Genomic DNA, 12,098 nt, shown 5'->3' on the forward strand with positions numbered 1-12,098 from the left:
TTGTATTGCTTTCTTAGGTTCTTATTTGGTATTTGTTGTTGCATAGCTACACCAACTGTTGTAACCTTCATTGAAGATGTATTATATTTGGAATCAGGTTAATTTCAAGAATAGAGTTGTTTCAGTTTCGCACACGTGGTCTTTTAGTTTCACACACGTGGTCTTGCGTAACATAGGAGATCCTCTTTTTCTTTTGCATTGTACACGTACACTGACAGGTTTAAGTGAAAAATCGATGGTACACACATTCACATGGAGATCTAACATGGATAGTTCAAATTCAAAAATGAGAAGAAGAGATGAAATTATGTCATATCATAGTTAATTCAGCTTTAATTTGCAAAACAGAGCATGTGGTCTCAAGTTGCATTAGATGGCATTTAAAACATGACAACATGTTTGATCACAACAACATAAGTACATCATGCTGATTAACTTCTTGTTGTTATAGTAAGGACTTAGAAGTATGATCGTCAAACACATGATCGTCTACATGCACATTTCCCTTCTATTGTTGTACATCTAAAATAAAATGTTGTAGAGTCGTCCATTGTAGTAGCATGTGAGTTATTGATGCATGTCCAGTCGCTGCTCCTGTGAAAATGATACCACCCACGTCCATACCCAAATGAAAAAGTAGTTTGTAATCTGAAAAATAGAACCAAATGACGATAAGGAAAGATTAGCCTAATTTGGAAAAGATATACATTCAGGTCCCTTTTCAGGTCTAACTAATAAGGTAGCAATGCATGAACTACAACATGGTTTCATAGCTTTTCTGAAAGAGAGACAACACTACAGTAGTTAAAAAATATATTGGCACAAAGGCTGAAGCTTTAGATCTACATAAATGATATGAGCAGGCGTCTTATAGATAGAAGAGACAGATATAATGGTTCTGGGTTGACCTGTCGAGGTATACTACAGGTTCAAAGTTCGTGCTCATGAAAATAAAAGCTTGATAAATTTAAAAATATTGCAACAAAAATCCAATTGAAAAAATTCTAGTAGGTTAAACTTGAATATAATATGTAGGTTTTGTAGGTACTAATATAGATCTAGAAAATACAATACATTTAGGATGTGATCCTGCCAATGATGTTGTGGGCTGAGCAACCCACTTCTCTGTTCTGCTCTTGTGATTGCGCACCAAGCAGGTTCGTGTCGGCAGCTCTGTGCATTGCCGAATTTTGTTGTTTCACTCGTATCAATGAAATGATACGTAATCTTTATATATTCGCGAAAATACAATGAAAAGACCCAGGCTGCGCATTAAGGAGCATATATCTTCTAGGTTCAGGACAGAAACAATGTGGAGTCAACTGAAAATAGTGAAAAGCAGTCTCCTAGTAGATGCGAAAACACCATTATAGACTTTTATTGTCAGTTGAACCTTTCTTGCCAATTCTGAAATAAAAAATCTACCCTCGGACAATCACCAAGGGAAAGCACACCTTAGTCGCTACCCTTATGATTGTATTTGTGGTACTGTTGTTCAATGCGGGATATGGAGAAAAACAATGTAATATCAAACTTTTGTCTTGGAAAAGGATGACAACAAACTAACTGCAGACACTGTTACGGAATCATCATAATGTGCAATATAAAAAGCATGTTAAATGGTTGAAGGTGATAACCTTCATAAAGCAAACTTGCATAAGTAGCTGCATATTTCCTATGACATGTGTTGGAGAAATGCAGAATATAAGAGTAGTCTTTCACAGTACAGTAATTTTATCAAGTTTGTTATTTCTTTTCTGCATATAAAATAAATGGTGCAAAACTCTTGCTTGGATTTTCACAGAAACGGTAGCTGAAGAAACATACTGAAGAAGTCATTGTCATGATAACTACAGTAAGAAATATCTTTCCAGATCCCGTTGATGCATGGTCTATCATCAATTCAATATCATAAATTCTGTTTGTAATTGGTACTACACTTTTCAAGTTGTTTACGACATTCCTCGATTACTCAAGTCAAATGGTTTTATTTAAGTAATTGTAAGGAAATATTAAAGAAATTGCCAGCAATTGTGATAGCCATTGATGAAGAACGTTTTCCCCTAGGTGAACAATAGCATTCATTGATGATGAGGTACCATCAAGATGTCTCATCTACTAACTTAGCATCTAGATTACAACACATAAAGCATCTAATTACTATGAAATACGGTCATAATATTTATCAGTAGATATTCAGGAAATTTCCTGATGCAATGTATGTAGACTTATGTTGCTTACTTGGACACATGGAAAGAATTATTAGTTTTCTTGAATTCCATTTGTGAGAGAAGGCATTTGTTAGAAAACTCGATTTGGTAAAATGACACTAACTTTCGCTCGATTTGTAGGCTCGTACCACAGAGATTATCACTCTGAATTAGACTGAAGAAACATTTTGATAGACCATTTTGATATGTACCAGTAGTATATTTGATAGACCAATATACCTTGATTAATCCGATGATATCGTTATGCACCCATCTTTTGAATTAGTACTATTAAATTTAAGGATCAATGTCAAAGAACCAATATTTACTCGTACCTGCGAAAAATTCACGATAGAGAAAATAAATATAAGAGTAATCCAAATTAGTCATGCCATTAACAAAGAATAAATCTCTGCCATTAGAGTATTTCCTAAAAGAAAGTAATTTATAGGTTTCATATGAAGGGATGTACATGCACCAGATATTTGCGAAATTAGTAAGCACTATCAGGTTTGAGGTATGGATGACTGAAGAAAAAGCAAAACCTCTGGATTGAGTATGCCACGGAATCGGTCATTTACAGTAAGTTCTCTATGGAGTTGGAATTGCACTAACCATATCTGCGGCCTGCACTATAAATTATTGTAGGGACTGAAGACAATCATAAACTTAGTTGAGGAAATGTGTTAATATCAATGCGTATTATGCCACCATAAATTTGAATTACATGGAGATCAATCATTCGAAAACCAAGGATCCTGCATCACAGACCGTTGTCTGGGCTACACCAACAGTATGGATAAGCGATACATCATACTTTCTCCAATTAATAACATGGAAATAATGGTGAGCAAAATAAACAACAAATAACCAACCGACGAAGGCTGATAATTTGCAAAGCATGACCTGTAGGTTACTGAACGGCTAGAGGTAGGTGGTGAAGTGGCCAAGCAGTGGTGGTGGTGTTCACTATGATAAAAATCACACTATCAAATAACATGAGAAGCGAATTTAGTCTGAGTTATGTGAGCAGTGATGTCATTTCTATCCCAACTTTTATGATAGTTTACTATCATGGTTGCAACCACATAATGAAATTCCATTGTATCATTTTGAAAAATAGTATAGAAAATTAGATGAAGAAAAATGGCAGCAACAGTACCTGAATTCAACAGACTTCAGCCCTTGCATGCCAAAAGAAAATTTGCAGCAACAGTATGTTTCCTGCTAGGGCACTACTTAATAGCATGATAAAATCTCAGTAATACGAAATTATTATAAACAGATCTAGGACATGTATGTTCGCATGTAGGCTATATGCGATCAATTATTTTGCATCTTCTTGTAGAAATTTATCACTATGCACAATTTGCAAATAAAATAAACTATAGGATTGTACATAGGCAACATACATCTACCTGTACCTTGAAGCTTCCCTAAACTTTTCAGGCTTGTCCACCTCAATCAATATAACTGTAGCATGGGGTTCATTCTGGTGGGCATCTTGCCTCGAGGGCATGTGGAATGCCTAGTATCGTCCATGGTGGTGGCCAACTAAATTAATTCAAACTACCATCGGTATGGCTCTCCCATCAAACAATATTCATCACGGGATATATTCATGTAAGATCAAAAATAGATGCATGATTGCAGCGTACTTAGGACATGGAAGCTAAGGAGATTCAAAGGTTACAAAGAAAGATATTAGGGTGAGCCAGAGAGGAAGGATTGATTTCAGATTTCCAATCACTTGGATATCATAACGTACCTTTGGGGCAGAGGCGATTCAATGGTTGGAGAGGAAGGGAATCAAGAAGATACTGCTTGGATCTTTATTAGAAGGAATCCCGGTGTGGAAACTGGAGAGGAGGAGGAGCGGCGCTAGGGATCCCTCCACGGCACATCGATGCCTCGCTGGGGCAAGATTGGTGGAGGGGTGGAATCTGCTAGGGCAGAGGGAGATGTCTTTTTTTAGGGAGATGTCCTCTTGGGCAGTCATGGAAGAATTGGCTGAAGGCACCTCCAGGTGGGGCAACAGACGGGGACTTTTATTGTATTTCATCTGATGGCTGTAAATAGTTACTTGCGAGATCGAAGGGGTAATTTGCTTAGTTATTGAGTATTAACGTGGAGCCTTGATTAGTGCTTCCAATTAGTAAATATAAAGATTGATCACTATGAGGAACTTGAAAGATGAAAGAACCAAGATTTTTCCCTCAACTACGAGGGGAGGTAAGGAACTTCCATCTAGCTCTGCACTTGATTCACCTTCTATTATGAGTAAATTTGTGACACGTACACCTATTATTGATTCTGATATGTCGCATGTTATTGATGATGTCACTTCTTCTATGCATGATTCTTATGATGAAACTACTTCTATGCTTGATAATACTGTGCCATTAGGTGAATTTCTTAATGAACAACTTGCTAGGGTTAGAGAGAATGTAATTATTGAAACAAATAATATTAATGAAAGTGATGATGAAGATTCTCCCCCTAGATATGAATTTCCTGATGTGCCTGAGGGTTATGTAATGGATGATGAAACTGCTAGAGACCTTTTTGCTTGCAAAGTAGATATGATCTGAAGAAACTGTTAGCTAAGCTGAAAGAAAAGTCTTTGAATGCTAGAATGAAATATGACCCTGCTTTTGCTACTTCACCTATCTGTATTTCTGATAAGGATTGTGATTTCTCTTTCGATCCTGAGTTAATTACTTTGGTTGAATCTGATCCTTTTTATGGCTATGAATCTGAAATTGTTGTGGCACATCTTACTAAATTGAATGATATAGCCACCCTATTCACTCACAAGGAAAAAATTCATTACTACTATATCCTTAAGTTATTTTCATTCTCATTAAAGGGTGATGCTAAAACCTGGTTTAATTCTCTTGCTCCTAGGTGTGTGTCTAGTCCCCAGGATATAATTTATTAATTCTCTGCTAAATATTTCCCCGCTCACAAGAAACAAGTTGCCTTAAGGGAAATATGTAATTTGTGCAAATTGAAGAAGAGAGTCTCCCACAGGCTTGGGGGAGGCTTCTCCGATTACTTAATGCTTTGCCTTATCATCCTCTCAAGAAAAATGAAATACTTGATATCTTTTATAATGGACTAACCGATGCTTTGAGAGACCACCTAGATAGTTGTGCTGGTTGTGGTAGGGAAAGAACTGTTGATCAAGCTGAATTGCTATTGAATAATATATTGAGTAATAATAATGATTGGACACTTCCTGAACCAAATCCTAAGCCAACTCCAAAGAAAAGGGGTATTCTATTTCTCAGTCCTGAAGATATGCAAGAGGCAAAGAAATCTATGAAAGAAAAGGGTATTAAAGCTGAAGATGTTAAGAATTTACCACCTATTGAAGAAATACATGGTCTTAATAACCCGACACAGGTAGTAAAGGTAAACTCTCTCTATGGATTTGATGAAGGTGATATTCCTTGTAATAAGTCTGCTAGTCAATGCTTGGATGAGTTTGATAATTTTATCGTTAAACAAGAAAACTTCAATGCTTATACGGTTGAACACTTGAGTGATTATATGTCTAGAGTTAAAGGTGACCTTAAACTTATTATTAAACATGCTTCTATGGTTACCACTCAGGTAGAACAAGTGCTTAAAGCACAAGATGATTTGCTCAATGAATTAAATAATAAGAAAAATGATAATGTTGTTAGAGTTATGACTAGAGGGGGTAGAATGACTCAGGAACCTTTGTATCCTAAGGGCCACCCTAAGAGAGTTGAGCAAGATTCTCAGAGAACTAATGTTGATACACCTAGTCCTTCTAAGAAGAAGAAAAAGAAAAATGATAGGACTTTGCATGCCCCTAGTGAACCTGTTATTGACACACCTGAGAATCCCAATGATATTTCTATTTCTGATGATGAAACACAATCTGGTAATGAACATGAACCTAGTGATAATGTTAATGATGATGTTCATATTGATGCACAACCTAGCAATAACAATGATATAGAGATTGAACCTGATGTTGATCTTGATAACCCACAATCAAAGAATCAACATTATGAGAAGAGACTTCGTTGCTAGGAAGCACGGTAAAGAAAGAGAACCATGGGTTTAGAAACCCATGCCTTTTCCTCCTAAACCATCCAAGAAAAAGGATGATGACGATTTTGAGCTCTTTGCTGAAATGATTAGACCTATCTTTTTGCATATGCGTTTGACTGATATGCTTAAAATGAATCCTTATGCTAAGTATATGAAAGATATTGTTACAAATAAAAGAAAGATACCGGAAGCTAAAATTTCCACCATGCTTGCCAATTATACTTTTAAAGGTGGAATACCAAAGAAACTAGGAGATCCGGGAGTACCGACTATACCATGCTCCATTAAAAGAAACTATGTTAAAATTGCTTTATGTGATCTTGGAGCCGGTGTTAGTGTTATGCCTCTCTCTTTATATCGTAGACTTGATTTGAATAAGTTGACACCTACTGAAATATATTTGCAAATGGCCAATAAATCAACTGCTATACCTGTCGGTATTTGTGAGGATGTGCCTGTTGTGGTTGCAAACATTACTATTTTAACGGACTTTGTTATTCTTGATATTCCCGAGGACGACAGTATGCCTATTATCCTTGGTAGACCCTTTTTGAATACTGCAAGGGCTGTTATTGATTGCAACAAGGGCAATGTCACTTTTCATGTTAATGGTAATGAGCATACGGTACACTTTCCGAGGAAACAACCTCAAGTCCACAGTATCAATTCTATTGGAAAAATTTCAACGATTACTATTGGAGGTTTTGAATTCCCTCTTCCTACTGTCAAGAAGAAATATGATATTCTTATTGTTGGGGACATGCATATCCCTGTTGAGGTAACCTAATTCGAAAATTCTCTGGTTCCATGCGATTTGGAAAGAGTTTGTTAACAAGACTTAATCAACCTTGTTAGTGGATTCCTTTTGATGAGCACGAGATGGATGAAGTTAGGAAGCACAACTCTCTGTACCCTCCTTTTACTTTCTGTTATTTAGATTAAATAAAGCAAAAATAGTATTGTCTGGTTGTTTTCTGAATTATCCTTGCAATAAAAATACACCGAAAATAAAATTTCTCCAAATGTCCTGAAAATGAAATATGATTTTTGTTAGAATATTTAAGAAATACTGGCACTAAGAACACTCCAGGGGGGCCACCATTTGACCACGAGGGCACAGGGCGCGCCCACCCCCGTGGGGCACGCCCCCCTTGCCTCGTGGGCCCCACGTGGACCCCCTCCACTTATTCCAGCACCCACTCACTTCGTCTTCCCCCAGAAAAAATCCTCCCATAGCTCAAACCCGTGTTCTAGCTCATCTTGCTGCCACTTTTGATCTCTTTGCTCAAAGCTCCATTCACAAAACTGTTTGGGGAGATTGGTCTTCGGTATGTGACTCCTCCAATGGTCCAATTAGTTTTTGTTCTAGTGCTTTATTTATTGAATTTTTTTGCTGCTAAGGTGACCCTCTTCTTGAGCTTGCGTGTCAAATTTATATGGTCCAAAGTAGTTTTAATGCATGATATAGTCTCTAGGCACTTGTGGGAGTAGTTTCTATCAATCTTGTTGAGTTTGGTTCACTTTTATTTTGAGTCACTAAAAATTCTAGAAATTTTCAGAGGGAGAGAATGTTGAAGAGATTGTTGAGAGGCTCTTTGAGCCGAAGCTCAAAGGATAAGCAGAATGAGGAGAATAAAAAGCCCAAATACAATCTTCCTCGCACTGCAGAGGTTCGGCCGAGCGAATGGCCTTGTGATGCGTTCTTGAGAGCCGCCGGAATTTATGATGACTTTTATTACTTGGCTGAGAATGCAGGCCTCACCGACTTCCTCTACGGCCAGCGCGAACAGTATCTCCTACTCACTAATATTTTCGTGCAGAATTTTTATTTCCATGCTAAGAAATCACCACCTTCAGTGGAGTTTCACTTATATGATGAGGTTAAGGAGATGTCACTCCATGATTTTTGTCGGTTCTGCAAGATACCCTTTGTGGGCAGCATCGAGGAACCACACCGTAGTGATGTGGATGGATTTATTGATAGAATTGTTGTAGGAGAAACGAGCAAAGTTTCCGATGCAAGAATTACTAGTATAAATTTTCCTGTTCTACGTTACTTTGCGATATTTGCTAGTAGATGCTTAATTGGTCACGGGAACAGTGGAAATCTTAGTGCTCCTGATCTTGTCATTTTGCGCCATGCTTTGTTTTGTGATACAACTTTCAGCCTAGGCGCTATTGTTGCTAAACGATTAAGTCTGAACTGTAGAAAGGGCCCCATCTTCGGAGGCATCTTTGATTCATGCCTTGCTGAACACTTTGATATACCTATTAAGCATTATGAGAAAGAGGAAAAGTTGATGCCCCCTGTTTTTATAGATTATAAGAGTAAGGTAGCACATGATTTTATTGTTAAAAATAAGAAGAAGATGCTTAAGTATAATTTGATATTTGATAAAACTATGAGATTATTACCTTGCCTGCACCCTCTTTGTTTAACATACTTTCAGTCACATACCTCATCTTGCCAGAGGCCATTTATGCATACTGGAGGCTGACACAAGTGCTGGGGAACGTAGTAATTTCAAAAATTTGATACGCACACGCAAGATCATGGTGATGCATAGCAACGAGAAGGAAGAGTGTCGTCTATGTACCCTCGTAGACTGTAAGCGGAAGCGTTATGACAATGCGGTTGATTTAGTCGTACGTCTTCATGATCAACCGATCCAAGTACCGAACATACAGCACCTCCGCGATCTGCACACGTTCAGCTCGGTGACGTCCCACGAACTCACGATCCAGTAGAGCTTCGAGGGAGAGTTCCGTCAGCACGACGGCGTGATGACGGTGTTGATGAAGCTACCGACGCAGGGCTTCGCCTAAGCACCGCTACGATATGACCGAGGTGGATTATGGTGGAGGGGGGAACCGCACCCGGCTAAAGATCAATGATCAACTTGTGTGTCTATGGGGTGACCCCCTCCCCCGTATATAAAGGAGTAGAGGAGGGGGAGGGCCGGCCCTCTCTTGGGCGCGCCATAGGGGGGTCCTACTCCCATCGGGAGTAGGATTCCCCCCCCCCCTTCCAAGTTGGAGTAGGAGAGGTAGGAAAGAGGAGGGAGACAAGAAGGAAAGGGGGGCCAGCCCCCTCACCCAATTTGGATTGGGCTTGGGGGGCGCGCCCCCTCCTAGGATTCCTCCTCCTCTATTCCACTAAGGCCCAATAAGGCCCATATACTCCCCGGCGAATTCTCGTAACTCTCTGGTACTCCGATAAATACCCGAATCACTCGGAACCTTTCCGATGTCCGAATATAGTCGTCCAATATATCGATCTTTACGTCTCGACCATTTCCAGACTCCTCGTCATGTCTCTGATCTCATCCGGGACTCCGAACTACCTTCGGTACATCAAAACACATAAACTCATAATACCGATCGTCACCGAACATTAAGCGTGCGGACCCTATGGGTTCGAGAACTATGTAGACATGACCGAGACACATCTCCGGTCAATAACCAATAGTGGAACTTGGATGCTCATATTGGCTCCTACATATTCTAGAAGATCTTTATCGGTCAAACCGCATAACAACATCATTGTTCCCTTTGTCATCGGTATGTTACTTGCCCGAGATTCGATCGTTGGTATATAAATACCTAGTTCAATCTTGTTACCGGCAAGTCTCTTTACTCGTTCTGTAATGCATCATCCTGTAACTAACTCATTAGTCACATTGCTTGCAAGGCTTATAGTGATGTGCATTACCGAGAGGGCCCAGAGATACCTCTCCGACAATCGGAGTGACAAATCCTAATCTCGATCTATGCCAACTCAACAAGTACCATCGGAGACTCCTGTAGAGCACCTTTATAATCACCCAGTTACTTGTGATGTTTGGTAGCACACAAAGTGTTCCTCCAATAATCGGTAGTTGCATAATCACATAGTCATAGGAACATGTATAAGTCATGAAGAAAGCAATAGCAGTAAACTAAAACGATCAAGTGCTAAGCTAGCGGAATGGGTCAAGTCAATCACATCATTCTCTAATGATGTGATCCCGTTGATCAAATGACAACTCATGTCCATGGCTAGGAAACTTAACCATCTTTGATTCAACGAGCTAGTCAAGTAGAGGCATACTAGTGACACTCTGTTTTTCTATGTATTCACACATGTACTAAGTTTCCGGTTAATACAATTCTAGCATGAATAATAAACATTTATCATGATATAAGGAAATAAATAATAACTTTATTATTGCCTCTAGGGCATATTTCCTTCAGTCTCCCACTTGCACTAGAGTCAATAATCTAGTTCACATCACCATGTGATTTAACACAAATATTCACGTATGTATGTGATTAACACCCAAAGTTCACATCGCCATGTGACCAATACCCAAAGGGTTTACTAGAGTCAATAATCTAGTTCACATCGCTATGTGATTAACACCCAAAGAATACTTAGGTGTGATCATGTTTTGCTTGTGAGAGAAGTATAGTCGACGGGTCTGCCATATTTAGATCCGCAAGTATTTTGCAAATTTCTATGTCTACAATGCTCTGCACGGAGCTACTCTAGCTAATTGCTCCCACTTCCAATATGTATCCAGATTGAGACGTAGAGTCATGTGGATCGGTGTCAAAGCTTGCATCGAGGTCACTCTTTACGACGAACTCTTTATCACCTCCATAACTGAGAAATAATTCCTTAGTCCTCTAAGGATAATTTTGACCAATGTCCAGTGATCTACTCCTACATCACTATTGTACTCCCTTGCCAAACTCAGGGTAGGGTATACAATAGGTCTGGTCCATTGCATGGCATACTTTATAGAACCTATGACTGAGGCATAGGGAATGACTTTCATTCTCTTTCTATTTTCTGTCGTGGTCGGGATTTGATTCTTACTCAATTTCACACCTTGTAACACAAGCAAGAACTCTTTCTTTGACTCTTCCATTTTGAACTACTTCAAAATCTTGTCAAGGTATGTACTCATTGAAAAAACTTATCAAGCGTCTTGATCTATCTCTATAGATCTTGATGCTCAATATGTAAGCAGCTTCACCGAGGTCTTTCTTTGAAAAACTCCTTTCAAATACTCCTTTATGATTTCCAGAAAATTCTACATTATTTCTGATCAACAATATATCATTCACATCTATTTATCAGAAATGTTGTAGTGCTCCCACTCACTTTCTTGTAAATACAGGCTTCACCGCAAGTCTGTATAAAACTATATGCTTTGATCAACTCATCAAAGCATATATTCCACCTCCGAGATGCTTGCACCAGTCCATAGATGGATCACTGGAGCTTGCACACTTTGTTAGCACCTTTAGGATTGACAAAACCTTCTGGTTGCATCATATACAGCTCTTCTTTGATAAATCCATTAAGGAATGCAGTTTTGACATCCATTTGCCAAATTTCATATGTGGCAATTGCTTACATGATTCAGACAAACTTAAGCATCGATACGAGTGACAAAATCTCATCGTATTCAACACCTTGAACTTGTCGAAAAACCCTTTTGCGACAAGTCGAGCTTTGTAGATAGTAACACTACTATCAGCGTATGTCTTCCTCTTGAAGATCCATTTATTTTCTATGGCTTGCCGATCATCGGGCAAGTCCACCAAAGTCCACACTTTGTTCTCATACATGGATCCCATCTCAGATTTCATAGCCTTATGCCATTTCACGGAATCTGGGCTCATCATCGCTTCCTCATAGTTCGTAGGTTCGTCATGGTCAAGTAACATGAACTCCAGAATAGGATTACTTTACCACTCTGGTGCGGAACGTACTCTGGTTGACCTACGAGGTTCGGTAGTAACTTGATC

At 38.8% G+C, this 12,098-nt stretch overlaps 1 long non-coding RNA gene across 1 annotated transcript; it reads right to left on the reverse strand.

Moving 5' to 3' along the window:
* Positions 1 to 287: 287 nt before the first annotated feature.
* LOC123172615 (uncharacterized) lies at positions 288 to 4,215 on the reverse strand. The gene is made up of 2 exons (XR_006485656.1): positions 2,451 to 4,215; positions 288 to 648 (listed from the first exon to the last, which is right to left on the reverse strand). It is a non-coding gene; the product is annotated as an uncharacterized lncRNA (long non-coding RNA).
* Between the last annotated feature and the right edge of the window lie 7,883 nt (positions 4,216 to 12,098).

Source organism: Triticum aestivum, unplaced genomic scaffold (genome assembly GCF_018294505.1).
Source record: "Triticum aestivum cultivar Chinese Spring unplaced genomic scaffold, IWGSC CS RefSeq v2.1 scaffold117864, whole genome shotgun sequence".
Lineage (NCBI taxonomy): Eukaryota > Viridiplantae > Streptophyta > Magnoliopsida > Poales > Poaceae > Triticum > Triticum aestivum.